We start from the raw sequence: 17,437 nt of genomic DNA on the forward strand, positions 1-17,437 counted from the left end.
GGCGTGTGCCACCACATCCAGCTAAATCTTTTTGGGAAGGGTCTGTCTCTCTGTAGCCCCAGATGGCCTGGAACTCACTATGTAGACCAGGCTGGTCTTGAACTCACAGAGATCTGCTTGCCTCTGTCTCTGAGTGCTGGGACTAAAGGTGTGCACCACCACGTCCGGCCTACCTTTGTTATTCCCCCGATCCCCGAGCTGAGGACCAAACCCAGGGCCTTGCGCTCTACCACTGAGCTAAATCCCCAAACCCTCACCTTTGTATATTTTTTATATTTATATTGGATTTTTGTTCATCCTACTCTATTACTAACATGATTTTAGGAACTAGTTGGTCTTATCACTCCCTAATTATTAGTTGTAAACTTAAAACACGATAGACACAACTTGTCCACTGAATGTGAGCTAATACACAAGCAAAGAAGAATACCAACACATGTGGAGACCCCAAACCAAAAGTTTTTAATTGGTGAAATGTAGTTCTTTGCAGGTCAGCAAGATGGCTCAGCAGGTCAAGGTACTTGCCATCAAGACAGTTGACTTGAGTTCCACTGCCAAAACCCACATAAAGGTGGAAGGAGAGAGCCAACTCCACCGAGATGTTTCCTGACCTCCACATGTGTGTGCTGTGGCATGTACCCCACCAATAATAAATTTTTTAAAAAAAGATTGTTTAAAAAATACATATATATTTGCTTCAAAACTAGGGTAGTGATTTTTGTATTTATTTAATAGTTATTTCCCAGATGTCTCCATGTGGAAACATGGGAGTCACCACATTGTTAAACAATGCCTGAAGTTTTCCTCACTCAACCATAAAGCCTAGGAAAATATAAATTCTGACTCTACCTATATTTGATGGAAAATAAATAAGTTCTGATTGGCTGAAGAATATGCCATATCAGGAGCCATACATGGTAGTTCATGCCTGTGCTGGATAGCTTTCGTGTCAACTTGACATACCTGGGTTGAGGGAGCCTCAATCGGGGAATTGCCTCTATTGGACTGGCCTGTGGCCATGTCTGAGGGGCATCTTCTTGATGAGTGATGTGGGAGGGCCTAGCCCACTGTTGGTGGTGCCACCCCTGGGCAGGTGGGCCTGTGTTGCATAAGAAAGCAGGCTGAACAGGGGCCAAGGGAGCAAGCCAGTAAGCAGCATTCCTCCATGGCCTGTGCTCCAGCTCCTGCTTCCAGGTTCCTGCCCTGAGTTCCTACCTTGGGGTCCCTGATGAACTACAACCTGGGAGATGAAAGCTGAATAAACCCTTTCCTCCCCAAGCTGGTAGTGTTTTGTCACAGCAATGAAGAAACAAACTAGGACAATGCCTATAAGCCCAGTACTCAGGAGACTGAGGTAGTTCAAGGCCAGCATGGATTGAGTTTCAGGCCAGCTTGGGCTACAAAGCAGGACCCTGTTTCAAAAAACCCAGTAGTAGTAGTAGTAGTAGTAGTAGTAGTAGTAGTAGTAGTAGTAACAACTATGACAATAAAAAAGTATGATTCATGAATTCAGATACCTCAAAAGACACTGAAAATGTGGCTGGCAAGATGGCTCAGGGGGTGAGAGCGCTGGCTGGTCTTGCAGAGGACCTGGCTTTGGTTCCCAGCATCCACATGGTGGCTAACAACTGTTTGTAACTCCAGTTCCAAGGGATCCAATGCCTTCTTTTGGCCTCCGTGGGCTTTGCATGACATGGATGCACTTAGATACATGCATGCAAAATGCTCATACACATAAAATAAAAATAAGTCAAAAAATCTTTAAAAAAACCCACTAAAAGTACCTTTCAGAATACATTTGTTCCTTTTTTCCCGCACACGTGTGTGTGTGTGTGTGTGTATAGAGTGTGGTATGTATGTATGTGTATGTGTGTGGTATATATGTGTAGTGTGTATGCATGTGTGGTGTGCATGTGGGTGGATTATGTGTATGTGTGGTGTGTATGTATGTATGTGTGTGATATGTGAATGGGTGCTTTGTGTGTGGGTGCAATACACATTGTTTTTATTAGAGACAGTCTTGCTTTGTAGCTGGTACTTGCTATGTGGTCCAGGTTGGCCTTCAACTCACTGTGATCTTCCTGCCTCAGCCTCCAAAGCATGCTGGGCCTTTTTTTAAAAAAAATATTTCATTCATTATTTTTTATTTTATGTGTGTGTATTGCCTGTGTGTAGGTAAGCGCACCTGTGTCGTGCAATGGCCAAGGAGGACAGAAGACACTGTCGGATCCCCTGGAACAGGAGTTAGGACAGTTGTTAGCTGCCATGTGGGTGCTGAGATTCGAACCCGGGTCTTCTGCAAGAACAACCAGTGTTCTTAACCACTTGAGCTATCTCTCCAGCCCCATGCTGGGCCTTTTATAGGACTTGTATCATTCTTTCTTTCCTTCCTCTCCTCCCCACCTTTCCTTTTTCTTTTTGAAGTGGGAGTCTTGGTAAGTTACCCATGCTGGATTTAAACTCACTATCCTCTGCTTCATCCTCCAAGGTAGCTGGAACTACAGGTGTGCACCACCATGCTGAGATCCATTCATTTAATTAAGAAAAATTTTACATGTATTTATTGTGTGTGTGTGTGTGTGTACATGAGTGTACACAAGCAACATGGAACTTGCGTAGAGGTCACAGGAACAGGATAACTTGAAAAAGGCAATTCCTGGGACTGGATGGCTCAGTGGTTAAGAGCACTGGCTATTCTTGCAGTGGACAGGATTCAGTTCCCAATACCCACATGGTGGCTAAGAACCATCCTAACTCCAGTTTCAGGGATCTAACACACTCTTCTGGCCTCCACTTACGTTCATGCAGGCAAAATACTCAACACATGAAATAAAAATAAATGAATCAAAAAAAAAAAAAAGTCGCTGGGTATGGTGGTACATATCTTTAATCCCGGCACTTAGAAGTCAGAGGCAGGTGGATGTGAATTTGAGGACAGCCTGGTCTACATAGGGAGTTCCAGGTCAGCTGGGGCTACAGGGAGACCCTCAAAAATCGCCCCCCAAGTCAATTCTCTCCTTCTACCATGTTGGTTTCAGAGACTGAACTCAGGTTGTCAGGGTTGGTGATAAGCATCTTTACCTGTGGAGCCATCTCTCTAGCCCTCAAATAATTTTTTAAAGCTATGCTGAAATTACACATTATTTTCAGTGAACTCAGATACAAAGTGGCAACTAGACTTATTAATAGGGATGACAATTACTTTCAAAAATTTGCATATGAATTAACCATAAAATTATTGCAAAAATTCAAATAAAATCACATTTTGAAGCTAAGAATGGTATTGCATATCTCTGCTATTCCAGAAACTGAGGCAAGAAGTTCTCAATTCTAGGCCAGCCAGCCTGGGCAACTTAGTGAGACTCTGCCTCAATTTTTAAAAAAGGGGTGGGGATGTTGGCTTGGTGGTAGAATACTTTTACAGCCCTGCTCTGTGAGTCAGTCAAACAACAGTCAAACAACAAAACCACACACTTTTTGATACTAGTTGCTCAAGTTTCCATGCACCTGGGAAGACACGGCCTGAAGAATAACAGGACTGAGTCTTCAAAGCTCTACCCAGGCTCTGATAAACAACTCTTAGTTTACTAAGTTAAAGACAAAGGCCCAGTACTCAGGAGGCATTGGCAAGCGGATCTTTGTGAGCCCGGCCTGGTCTACATAGTGAGTTCCAGACCAAGTGGTGTTACAGGAAGACCCTGTCTCAAAAAGACACACACACACACAAAAAAAGAGCAAAGGCCCTTGCAGGACATGATGGATGACTGGTGGTAAGTTTCTTGGTGGATTTATTTAATTTATTATTAATTAATTAATTTTTTGAGACAGGGTCTCTCTGTAGCCTCAGCTGGCCTGGAACTCACTATGTAGACAGGCTGGCCTTGAACTCACAGAGATCCTCCTGCCTCCTGAGTGCTGGGATTAAAGGCATGTGCCATCATGCTGGTGGTTTTATTTGTTTTGAAACAAGGTCTCATGTTGCCCAGGTTGGCCTCAAATTTGCTCTGGAGCTGAAGCTGACCTTGAACTCCTGCCTCCACCTCCCAAGTGCTAGGACTACAGGCCTGAACCACTCCGACCCGCTTTTTGCTTTTTTGTGTGAGGCGAACGTGATAACCACACTGTGGAAAGCAGCTATGCTTTTTGGTTTTGTTATTGTTGTTTTGTCTCATGTACCCCAGACACGAAAGGCTCAGGTCTGCAGATAGCACCACAAAGGCTAGAGGACTACTAAAGAGGCAGTGTGGCCAGAAAATTGGCAAATAATGACGCCAGTGGACCGCTAAAAAAGCCACAAAGGCACTTGGGAGTTGTAGAAGTAGGTGGATCAGGAATTCACGTCATCCTTGCCTGTGTAGCAAGTTCAACTCCAGCTTGGGCTACGTAGGACCCTGCCTCAAAAACAAAACAAAATAAAACTGTTAAAACAAAAAACTCTACAAAGAATACACCCAAAGATACTATGGAACTCTAAAGGGGAAAAAAAAAATCCCACTAAAAATATTAAAAGTGGTATTCTAGCGCGCGGCGGCGGCGGCAGCGGCGGCTTGGGGGATGGCGTGCAGAGGCCACGGGCGCCCCTTCAGCGCGCACGTGCCATACCCGGACCTGCAGCTGCTGAGCGAGGAGGAGGAGAACCGAGGACCTCAATGAGAACTGCACGTCCGACCAGTCGTCCGGCCGCTGTGAAGGACTGGAGGAGGCGGGGCGCAGGCTGGTGGCGGTGGTGGCGGTGGTGCGCACGCTCACCCCCACCGAGCTGGTGGACTGAAAGCTGGCAGAGACCCAGACAATGCGCCTGGTGTCCAGCAACACTGCGCACCTGGCCAGTGCTGCTGCTGGGGTACGCGGCGGACGACCGGCCTTCGAAAAGCGCGCTGCGTCTGCACCTTCCGTCTCAGCAACCAGCGCAAGGGGGGCCGCCGTGGTGATTTGGGGGGCAGCTGCTTGAAAATGAGGAGGGTGTGCCCCCTCCGAGGGCCTTGGCGATGAGCCTGGGTCCCTGCAGTGTTCAAGAGAAAGAGGCCAGGAGCCATCCCCTGGCTGGACAAGGGAGAAGAGTCCAGAAGCCAAAACCACTCCTGCTTTGTGTAGGGACCAACGGACAATGGCCTGGACACAGGACCCTCAGGACATCTCTGGCCCACCTTGAGGGCCGTGAAGACCCATCTAGCCATTCAGGCCAGGCTGACCAGGGGCGAGGCAGAACTGTTGGAAAACCAAGGACTACTGGTGACGGAGAGTATGTGTGTCTGTGGTGTGGGAGAGAACTAGTGGACTTAAAAGTGTTTTTTTAAAAAAGTGGTATTCTAAAAACTGTTCAAGTAGACTAGAAGGTAGGGAAAATAATGAAACAAAAATGACAACAGACAGAAAACAAAAAATGAAATGGCAGGCATAAGCCCCAATACACCAGTAACAATATAAGATATAAACAGGAATGTAAATATCTCAATTAAAACATAGAGATTAGGAGTTTCATCATTCTACATGTTAAAAACAAAATGACTCAAGCGAGGCATGATGGAGCACACCTTTAAACCCAGCACTCAGGAGACAGAGGCAGGTAGATCTCTGTGGGTTTGAGGTCTACATAGTAGTTCTAGGCCAGCTGGGGCTACAGGGAGACCCTGTGTCAAAAAGGCCAAAAACAAAAACCAAAATGACTCAATTTTATGTTAACTGAAAGAAACTCCCCTCTGATTTGGGGTTTTTGTTTTCTGTTCCTACTATTTCATCATGGTCCTCAATGTGTCTGAGGAATAATTCTGTAAAACTACAAGAGTGAGAACAAATTAAAGGTTCATATTAGGTTAGATACTTTCTGGTTTGGTTGCCACCCTAGTTGTCTCTTTTAGAAATGGTTAAAAGAGTTAAAAAGGTTTTAAGAATCATACTTTTGACAGAAAACTGCTTAAAAGTAGTTTCTGAGCTTAGGTAAAAATACAATTGGGCTGGAGACATGGTTCAGCGGTTAAGAGCACTGACTGCTGTTGCAGAGGGTCTGGGTTCGATTCCCAGGACCTACATGGAGGCTACAAACTGTCCTTAACTCCAGTTCCAGGGGAATCCGAAGCCCGCTTCTGACTTCTGCGGCTTGGCACGACACAGGTGCACTCACATACATGTAGGCAATACACTCATACACATAAAAAAATAAAATAAAATAGAATTGGCAGAGCAACATGTGTTAGAAATAACGATGAGTATGGATGTTCAGGAACAGAAAAGTTGGTTTGGGGGGAAAAGGGCAAAACCTGGTCTGAGTAGTCCTAAATAACATTTTCTTCCCCTGTTCTTCCAACTTCTTTAAAAATATTTTTTTATTACATTTATTTACTTGCATGTATATGTGTCGCTTCTCTCTTTCCACGATGATGTCCTGGGGATTGAATTCAGGTTATCAGGCTTGGCAGCAAGCACCTTTACCAGCTGAGACATCTTGCAGGCACCTTTTTTTTTTTTTTTTTTTTTAATAGCAGTTAAGAGCCCTGGCTGCTCTTGCAGAAGACTCAGGTTCAGTTCCCAGCACCCACATGGCGACTCACAACCATCTGCCACTCCAGTTCTATGGAATCTGATGCTCTCTTCTGGCCTCTGTGTGCACTGCATACACACGGTACAAATGCGTACATACAGGCAAAACATTCATAAAGATAAAACAAAATTCAAAAGTAAATAAATTAGATCTTGTCAGGTATGATGGCACTGTCTATAAAAACATTCATAAAGATAAAACAAAATTAAAAAGTAAATAAATTAGATCTTGTCAGGTATTGTGGCACTGTCTATAAAAACATTCATAAAGATAAAACAAAATTAAAAAGTAAATAAATTAGATCTTGTCAGGTATTGTGGCACTGTCTCCCACTGGCACTTGGGAGACTGGATGCAGAAAGCGCTCAAATTTGAGGCTAGTCTGGGCTATACAGTGAGTTTAAAACTAGCCTGGCCTATGTATGAAGATTCTGTCTCAAAGCAAAACAAAACACAAATCACCAAAAATTAGGATCTTTAAAGAAAAAAAAAAAAAAAAAGCTCCAGGCTGGAGAGATGGATCAGCAGTTAACACTTTCTGTTCTTCTAGAGGACCTGAGTTTGATTCCTAGTATCCACATTTAGTAGGGTATAACTGCCTGTAACTCCAGCTCCAGGGGATCCAATGCCCTTTTCTGGCCTCTGTGGACACCTACACACATGTGGCAGACACTCAGACACTCAGAGAAAGTGACAGCAGAGTTGAGTTTTCACATGAGTTATCCAAAGAATGGGAATTTCCAATGACAAGGAGCAGCATGCTCAGAGAATCACAACATGTTGAATTCCAGGGAGTTCAAAGTGTCAAATGCAGTTCAGGCAGAAGTATGGGAGGATGACACAGAGAATGTCAGAATAAGGGGGAGATGAATGTGGAGGTCCCATCACAGGGGTCCCTGTACGCTGTGATACGTCTTTTCTTACCAGAAAGCACTGGGGGAAATTGGAGGATTTAAAATAGGAGTGTGACATGACTACCATTTTAGAGATCAAAATTATGGATTGCAAGAAGATTGGACTACAACAAGATCATTAGGAGGCTTCTGCAGTAACCCAGGCATGAGATAACAAGAAAATTAGCAGAGAAGATGGAGAAGAGAGCCCTCTTGGAGCTAGAAAAGCAGAACTGAACAGTCTCATTGCCTGGATGTGGGAAATAAAGGAGAGGGCAACCAAGCAAGATGTGGACCACTGTACACATGGCAGGGTCTATGAGAGGAGGAGGAGCTCTTGATATCCCTGGGTAGGAGGTGTCCGGGGCAGATTGTGAAGCTTTGGATTTGGGAGTTATCAGGGAAAGTGATGAGGAGGCGCTGTCAGAGAGTTGGTGAGCGAGAACAGGGCAGGGTAAAGACCTAGAAGGGAAGGAAGTAAAGGATCCAACCAGAGGAATACTATGACTTAGAGGACAGGGTGACAAGAAAAGCCTATGATGGAGAGAGATGAATGATCAAAATCAGAAAGAAGAGAATTTCCAGGATGGGGAGAGGGGGTCTAAGTGTGAGTTTTGCAGAGGGACTAGGGAATGTCAAGGACCAAATGTGGCCTGCAAACGTGTAATCATTCGATTGTCCCATAGGGCACAGGATCAAGATTTCAGTTGCTTCTATGAGCCCTATATAAGGCTCAGATTGATCTTTTTTGTTTTTTTGAGTATAGCAAACATAGATAATAAGAAAAGGTGGGAAAGCACCAAGGGAGGAATACCCTCAGACTGCTTTGTGCAGAAAGAATCTGTCCAAATACAGCTTCGTTCTGCTTGGCAAACAGTTCTGCTCTTCATTCAGACATTGAGTGTAGCCTCTTCAAATCGAACTTTACTGTGAAGGGAGCAAGTTTTTATTATTTGTGCTTTAAAGACAAAAGAGACTCAAAAATGTTTTGATCAGAAGAAGCTAACAGCAAAGCAGAAGCTGAAGGCATCAGACACACAGAGGGGGACGCAGAGAACACTGCCTGCACCGAGAGGAGAAAGCATGAAAGAGAGAAAAGAGAGAGAGAGAGAGAGAGAGAGAGAGAGAGAGAGAGAGAGAGAGATACTTCAAGTCCTTCTTCCTGATACCTATTTTCTGTGACCTGGGCATTAGGAGTCTGCATGACTGCAGATACAGAGAGCTGGACAGTAAACCCCAGGTATGGTTAGAGGCCAGCAATGCTAACAGCCAGCCGGCATCCCACCTGTGTCAAGACAGAGGACAACTGGAAGATGGTCAGTGAGGACAGAGTGGCTTCTGGTTCCACATTATCATTTGGTGAAAAGGTGCTTCCAGGTGGGCTATGATTAAAACACTAGGCAGCCAATGATCACTCTTCCTACTTATTATTAGCAACTGAGTATGCTATTCCAAATTTACATTTACATAAGCATAGATCTGTGGTCTGGGGTTCTAGCCTGAGTTAGGAATTCCAAATTCCTTTTTAATTTGCTAAGTTCTTTTTATTTGTAAAATGTGAGTGAAGTGCCTTCCATCGATACCTCTTCTCCGCCCCCATAATCCTTCTTACGAAATTTATCATGAGCCATCATTAATAAAAATGCAAAATTATATAATTGACAAAATCTCTTCGTATGTAAAGATGAAATAATCTTTCATAAGTTTTTACTACTTCTTATAGCAATTTATAAGGGAAGTCAGTAATGTGTCCTCATTTAAGAACAAGGAAGTAAAGAGAAATCCGGGACTTATTCAGGGTGTTCCTGTATGGTAATGTGGAGGAAGGCTCTCAAAACCACCTGGCTCTCAGGGAAAGTTCTCTCTGGCAAAGTCACCTCCTTTTAGTGACTTTATGAAGCAACTGGCATGTGTTGTATAAAGTGGTATACAGAGGCCATGCATTGGTGCTTGCAGAAGGACACCTCCTTCCTCAGCCCTTCCTCCCCACCATTTGCCCAAGTTCTCTCCCTTTAAGGAATCAGTTACAGGGGAAGGGCAGTGAGGAGAACTTGTATTTCACCTTAGCATTAGCTGGGGGCACATGGTAATTCTACTGTTCTAGTCAGGCTCCAGTATTCCTTAGATAATGCTTTTAGAATCATTCCCTAGTGGTTTCTGATACTGTTACTCCATGTGTGAAATGGAGGCCTGAAAATAGCTCTTCAGGAATCATGGAAAGTTTACAGATTCCTGAACTCAGTAGCTTTCTCTTTACAGAACCTAAGTGGAAGAGAAGCTGGATTAAAGTAGAAATGGTTCTCACTGAAAATGATCAGTAGCTTTTATTAGTGTTAACTGGGACTGGGTAGAAGGTTTGAGGAGCAAGTCCTAATTTATCTGATAGATCTAAGCTTTCTGCTGGCTTTTGTATTCTTTATTTTTTAAGACAGGATCTCACTATATAGTCTTGGTTAGCCTAGAACGAACTACATAGACCAGGCTGGCCTTGAACTCAAAGATCTTCGTGCCTCTGCCTCTCAAATGCTGGGGATTAAAAGCCTATGCCACCACATGCAGCCAAATCTAAGCTTTTGAAAGTCTCCTTTTCTCAGATAAAACCATGAGAGTGTGCACACTGGGGAGGATGCACACTACAGTCTATAACCTGACTCTTCTTTACATATAAACCTAGCTGTAGTTCAGAGCCTGAGCTGTAAAAAGAAAGCAAACTAACTTTAAATAGAAGGCTGAATATCTTAATTATTTGTAAGAAAAGATATTTAAAGTTCCATAAACAACAGGGGCTTTTTGTTTGTTTGTTTTTGGTCTTTCTGAGACAGGGTCTCCCTATAGTTCCAGTTAGCCTGGAACTCACTATGTAGACCAGGCTGGCCTTGAAGTCACAGGGATCCCCCTGCCTCTGCCTCCCATGTGCTGGAAGTAAAGGTGTGTGCCACAACACCCAGCTACAACAGGGGCTCTTAAAATAATTATGAATAGCCTGTATACACTTCTGCTATAAAGGAATACCAATTTCTAACATCAGTGACAGAGTTTGGGGGACTAAAGTAAGGAAATACTTCACCATCACTACAGGATGGCTTCACTCTGACGACCTTGGCACCAGGGTAGTGCTCCTATCTGAATCTGGTTAGATTAAGTCACATGAGAGAAGGAAGAGTAAATAAAGATCCTTTCATGTGCAGTTGTTCATCTTGACAACTATTTCCCATGAAATACAAGAACATGAAGCCACTTCAGGGACAAAAACCTTGCTGGAGGCAGTGTTCCAGGACTCAGAGACCACAGAGATGATAGTGATTGATGCTCTGTGCTCTCCACGATCCTTCCAGCAGAAGACAAGGGAGGTTGTACCTTGCACTAGTTTTCTACCTGTTTTCTTGAGATAATGACTATATTTCTCAAGTGACTGCCATATTCAACATTCTTCTCAGCATTTCTGCACATGCCACTATGGAAGAGCAAGCAGGAAACTGACTGAAAGTGTGCTTTGAGGATTCTGGTTCAAATATGTTTTCATTTACCGACTGCTCAGCTGGTGCTACCTCAGCCTCGGTTCTACTGCTGACAACTGCTGCTGCTTGCAGAGAGATTACTATTTACTTAAAAGGAGATTAACAATACTGTCTTGCTGGAACTTTTCAAGTTCTAACCACCACGCAGATTAGCACTTCATGAAGATGGGAGAATTGGAAGAGGAAAAGCAGAAGCTGCTGCAGGCAGGCAGGAAGAGGAAGCTTTCAGTGGGTGTATGCAAACCCACAAGCCCTGTAAACTGGGTGGGGTAGTTCCAGAGGGGAGAGGCTGAGGCTGAACTGAGGTAGAGGACTACCTCCATCTCTGAGCAGATTTAAAATTACATGGAGACTGACTCTGTAAAGCTCTTTAAATGTCTTGGGAGAATGTATGTGCACACGTTCTATTACCTCATCATGATGCTGTAATGATCCCACTGGTTTACGTTAGACCCATCATATCCTATATCCTGCTTTTGTCAGTCTTCGGTATTTTGGGGAGATTTCAATGACCTCATCTTGTCTTTAGTCAATGAAAAAATTCTGAGGAAGAGAAATGCCATTCCTGCCTTGGGAATAGCCTGACCAGTGTGGGATGTGTTTCCTGAGCACCAATGTTCTGGTGCCACTAGCACCCACACAGGAAGCTAGCCTTTTAGAAAATCATTAAATTTTTGGCCTGGGTGGATTCCCCAGCTAGTGGAGACTCATAGCAGTCCAGAAAACAGATGATTTGGTTCTTGACTCATAGTGTGAATTTTCTCCAAACATGTACCCATGTTCTTTAGTCTTTTCAGTTTCTCTGTAAGATCTCTGTGTCTCCTTTATCTTACAAGGCAGAAAAGGGTAGGCATTCTGAATACTGAAAGCTAATTTCAGGAATGTTAAGCTAACTTATTTCAATAGCCGGTTACTCTAGTTCCAAGGGATTTGATGCCACCTGGCTTCCATGTGCAACTGCACTCATGTGCACATTCTCCCCAGGTACATATAATTAAAAAACATATATAGCAGGGCTGGAGAGATGGCTCAGCAAGTAAGGGCACTTGTTCTTGCAGAGGACTCAAGTTTGAATCCCAGCACCCACATGGTATCTAACAACCGTCCTTAACTCCAGTTCCAGGGGATCCGATGCCCTCTTCTGACCTTCTTGGGTACGTTATGACACAGGTGCACTTACATACATGCAGGCATAACATCCATACACATAAAATAGAAATAAATCAAAAAACAAAAAAATAATACAGCTTTAAAAGTTTTCCAGGCCAGGTATGGTGGTGCACACCTTTAATCCCAGCACTCAGGAGGCAGAAGCAGGTGGATCACTGTGAGTTCGAGGTCACCTGGTCTACGTAGTGAGTCCCAGGCCAGATGGGGCTACAGGGAAACCCTGTCTCAAAAAGATGCCCCCCCCCAAGTTTTCCAAAAGGTTCTAGATCCAGTCTAAGACATAGGAATAATTTTCTCACTCTGGAATGCAATGAACATTTTCAGGTTCATACGCCATCATTTAATAATCAGAAGAAAAGTAGTGTGATGAGTGGAGAACACCGAAGGCTTGAAAATTTGTGTGGCTTCACTAGCTACACTGATTAAAATAGCTTTTGTCTTATTACAAAGCCTCACAAAATTGTACACTATGATTACTGACTGTTCTCTGGAACAATTTTGGTCTGTTCAAAATATATCAAAGACTAACTATAAAAAATTACCTTGGACATCTCTAGTTACTATTCCAACTTAATGTCAACGAGTGGAGGCTTATACAATAAAGGAAACTGAACAAACATATGAGAGACTTTTCCATTTGGCATCTATTTGGGGGGAGGAAGGTCAGGGTTTCACTATGTAGCTGGCTGGCTGCTATGTAGACCAAGCTCGCCTTAAACTCATAGAGATCTGCCTGCTTCTGCCTCCTGAGTGCTAGGATGTGCTATCAAGTCCTGACCCACTTGGTATCTATTATTTAATAATGTTACAATAGTAATAAAAAGCACAGCTTTGGCACCAGACTGCCTGGTTCAAATTCTAGTTCCATGATGTACAAATGCTATATCTTTTGGAAAATTACATTTTTTCTTTGTGTCTCTGTTTCATTGTTCATAAAATGGAAGCAATATTGGTTTATGATTAGGACTATATTTGTTTAGACATTTATCTACAATACATGTAGATAAAAATCACATGGAAGAATACTCCATAAATGTTAACTGGGGGCTGGAGAGATGGCTCAGCAATTAAGAGCACTGGCTGCTATTATAGAGGACCCAGGTTCAATTTGTGGTATCACATGAAGGCTTACAATCATCTGTAAGGTCCTAACACCCTCTTCTGGACCTTGCAGGCATTGCATTCACATGGTGTACTTACATACATGCAGGCAAAATACTCATACACATAAAATAAAAATAAATAAAAATGTAAAAAGTGAACCATTCCTAATATTGCCTGGGGCAGTAAATTTAGAGCACCCAACCTCCAGTGTAGCCTTCTCCCTCTAATAAAAAAATTTAAAAATATTTTATTATTTTTATTTTGTGTGTATGAGTGTGTTGCCTGCATGTATGTGAGTGCACCCATACCATGCAATGCCGCAGAGGTCAGAAGAGGGCTTTGGATTCCCCTGGAACCAGAGTTAAGGATGGTTTGTAGCCTCCATGTGGGTGCCAGGAATAGAACCCGGGTCCTCTGCAAGAGCAGTCAGTGCTCTTAACTGCTAAGCCATCTCTCCAGCCCCTCTCTAATAAAATTTTTTAAAAGTGGAAAAAGAAACAAAAAAGAGAGAAAAAAAGCAAAGAAATGTAACTCAATAGTGTAGGTTCTGCAGCCTGAACCCTTCAGAGTCTCTAATAGGTACAGCTGGGATCTTAACCCGTAGTACAGAAAAGACTTTTAGAACTAGTCACTGTGAAACAAAGATGTTGAGTTTATTGATTAGACAGAAAGACAGGATACACTTGAACAGAGTTAATACAAGTATTAGGGGAAAAATTCTCCTAAGTGCCTCGGCAGTAGCTATTTATGTGATTTTGGAAGTTTGAAGATACTTAATAGTTATTAGAGAAAGTATATGCTGGTATACTTTTTTACCCAAAGAGTTCTGTTTTTGAAGAGAAGATTTATTAGGTGCACTGTGCAGATTATGGGTAGAAAGGGGGTGCTAGTAGCAATAAGAACATTGATCCTTACTTACACATAGATCACAGAGGGCTGGACTTAAGGCATGATTTATTAGCCATTCTAAAACTCTCATTGTTAGCTCTTTCTCAGATAGCCGAGTACAGATCTTTGGCAGGTGGTTTGATCTCTTATGTCAAAATTACTGAGTGTCTGTCAGTGAGAGATAGATACCAGAAACAGAAGAGTGAAGGGCCCTCTATCTGCTGAGCGGCTATTCTGCTTCCCAAAGAGAGAATAAGAAAAGAGGCGTCATCATAGACAAGGCTGATCGTGTTACTCTTCGGCAACACTGGGTAAGAGCAGACATGCATAGACTTTCAGGTTGAGAAGACAAACGCATCTAATTTTAATCCTACTTGCAGTTCCATTAATTTTTTTTTTCTTTCTAAAATGACAGATTCACTAACTTGGAAGACAAAGGTAACCTAATTTTGGAGGCTGGACAGCAGGTAGACAAACTGGTAACTGAGGCTGGAATTTCAACAAAGTCAAATTTGAATAGAGGTAGCTAAGAATCATCACAATTTCCCAACAAATTCAAAAACAAGGCAAAGAAGCACAGGCGTGAGGCAAGATAGAGGTGCACAGAGTAACTAAGAGCTGGGTAAAAGCTCCTCACATCTATACTGATGCTGCTGAGATGGGGAGGAAGCCCGAGACTCTGTTATTGGGGTGGGGTGGGGTGGGGGGAGAGAAACAGGAATCCCAGAGAGGGAGTCTCTAACAGAATAACCAACAGACATTTCACCAAAGAAAAAATTTCCAAAACTGAAATAGTCCATTGCACATTCAACTCAAAGAATGCAGACACAGCATACCAAGTCATATTACTGTAACGTTTTAAAATACTGGAGACAAAGATTCTGAAAGGTTCCAGAGGCAATGAAGCAGATCATATATTAAAGATCAGAAGCCATAAACAGCCTGGCAGCACAAACCTGCAATCCCAGCTAGTGGGGAGGCTAAGGCAGGAGGATTTCAAGTTGGGCATTGCAAGATTGCCAGCCTGGGCAACTCAATAAGACCCTATACCAAAATGTAGAAAATAAAGAAGGATTAGGAACATAGCTCCATAGTAGAGTACTTGACTGGTATGTGCAAGGCATTAGGTTCAACCCCCACTTTGAAACAAAACAAGCAAGAAAACTCAACAACAGCAACAAGAATAGCAAGAACAAGAAGAAAACTAGAAACAGGAATGTCTTTAAGAGTAAAATTGGGGGCTGGTATGGTGGTGAATATCTTTAATCCCAGCACTTGGGAGGCAGACACAGGTGGGTCTCTGTGAGTTTAAGGTCAGCCTGGTCTACATAGTGAGTTCTGGGTCAGCCAGGACTACACAGTGAGACCCTGTCTTAAAAAGAGAACACTGGAAGGTTCAATGAGATGGTTCAAAGGATAAAATTGCCACACAATTTTCCCTGAGCTTGATCTCTGGATCCAACAATAGGAGAGAACCAAATCCCCCAAAATTGTCCCCTGACCACACATGTGTGCTGTAGCATGTGCTTGCCTGCACTCAAACCGCATCACATACACATGCCATGCAGAAACACACATGCACACAACTAATAAATTTTAAAAAAATAACAAAAAGAGTAACACTAGAGGCATGAATTGCTGTCTTCAAAATTCTGAAAAAATATAACGTGAAGATCTATTTTTGGCCACATTATCATGTGTGAAAATAAAGACCTTTGAAAACATGGAAACTCTAAAGCATTTTTACCTCCCATGCACCTTCCCTTAAGAAACTCCTGAAAAGGGGCTGGGGAGATGGCTTAGTGATTTAGAGCACACCCGACTCTTTCAGAGGACCAGGGTTTGGTTCCCAGTGCCCACATGGTGGCTGATAATCATCTGTAACTCCAATTCCAATTCCATATATAACTATAATCCAGGCCAGGACTGAGACAGTGGGAATCCCTGGAAGATGGAGACACTAGATCTCAGTACAACAGGTGTGTGTTGGAGAAGATAATGGATCCAGATTGGGAAAAGATTCAAGATAGCCACTCCACGGACAGTCATAATCAAGACTCCCCACTGCCACCACACAACCATTTTGAGAACCAGGATACCTGGTGTCTGTCCACACTTGTCTTAGCTGGGAGTTCCCATGTGCCTCACCGTGCAGCGTTGTCTCCATCAGTGAAGACTTGCATTCTATTGAAAAATGCACGGAAGTTTAACTAATTTGCTCTTGAAAGTTGGGGGAAAGCCATGGTGATTCTAAAGGCAGAAAATAACAGCATGCTCTGTTTGACATGTTTTTGTTGGATGTTGTGTGCCTGGTCCTAACAATAGCCCTGCCTGTGGTACATTCTGTTCCCAAAGACTCATGTATGACCTTGAATTCTGGCTTTCCAGACAAGAGCTCCCAGTGAACCAAACCAGATAAAGAGGAAAAGCTATCCTTGCTTATCTTCTCCAGGGAGCTTTCCTCTAAAGGCAACAATATTGTCCTTCCCTCACACAGCTAGGATAGAGTTCACTACTCAGTTTTCCAAACCCAAATAGAAAGTAAGAAAATTGTTAAATCAAGACTATGGTGCCCAGCTGGTCCAGACAGCACTGAAACAAGTGGTAAGGAGGGGAGAGGAGAGGTTAGAAAAGGAACACAGGGGCGCTTTCTAGCCAACTGCTGCACAGGAGGTGTTTTACTAGTTTCTCTTTAAACCACAATTTGCATTTAAACAGTTTCCCTTGTTACAATACATTTTATACCCCAATCCTTCATATACCCCACATAATCTGTGAATTATAAACTACACGGAATGGCCACAAATCCATCATTTTTTACTTAAAAGAACAGCAACTGGCTCACGCCAAAGATCCCAGTATTTAGGAGGCTTGGGAGGAGGATCACTGTGAGTTCTACACCAGCCTGTGCTGCAGAGTAAGACTCTGTCTCAAGAAGCAAAACAAGACTGGAAAAATGGCTCAGTGAGTAAAGGAGCCTGCCTCCAAACCTGATATCCTGTGAACTACAAAACCCACAAGATGGAAGGAGAGAACTGACTCCTGCAAGCTGCCTTTTGACATCCACAATTTTAAATTAAGAAGAAGAAGAAGAAAAACAAAGCCGGTGGTGGTGGTGCACACCTTTGATCCTAGCACTTGGGAGGCAGAGGCAGGCAAATCTCTGTGAGATTTGAGGGTAGCCTGGTCTACATAATGAGTTCCAGGCCAGCTGGAGCTACAGGGAGATCCCCTTCCCCCACCCTCCATCAAAAGCCAAACAATAAAACCCAGCAACCTCTTCTTTTGAGAGCTCTCTGTTCAGCTCCTTAGCCCATCTTTTAATTG

General features: G+C 43.2%; 1 protein-coding gene and 1 pseudogene across 6 annotated transcripts in view; one reads left to right on the forward strand and one right to left on the reverse strand.

Moving 5' to 3' along the window:
* Window positions 1–17,437, reverse strand: part of Prorp (protein only RNase P catalytic subunit) — a 134,263-nt gene that overhangs the window by 5,785 nt on the left and 111,041 nt on the right. The window lies entirely within an intron of this gene.
* LOC115070335 lies at window positions 4,555–4,992 on the forward strand (annotated as a pseudogene).

This window comes from Nannospalax galili, unplaced genomic scaffold (genome assembly GCF_000622305.1).
Source record: "Nannospalax galili isolate Female #2095 unplaced genomic scaffold, S.galili_v1.0 scaffold816, whole genome shotgun sequence".
Classification (NCBI taxonomy): domain Eukaryota; kingdom Metazoa; phylum Chordata; class Mammalia; order Rodentia; family Spalacidae; genus Nannospalax; species Nannospalax galili.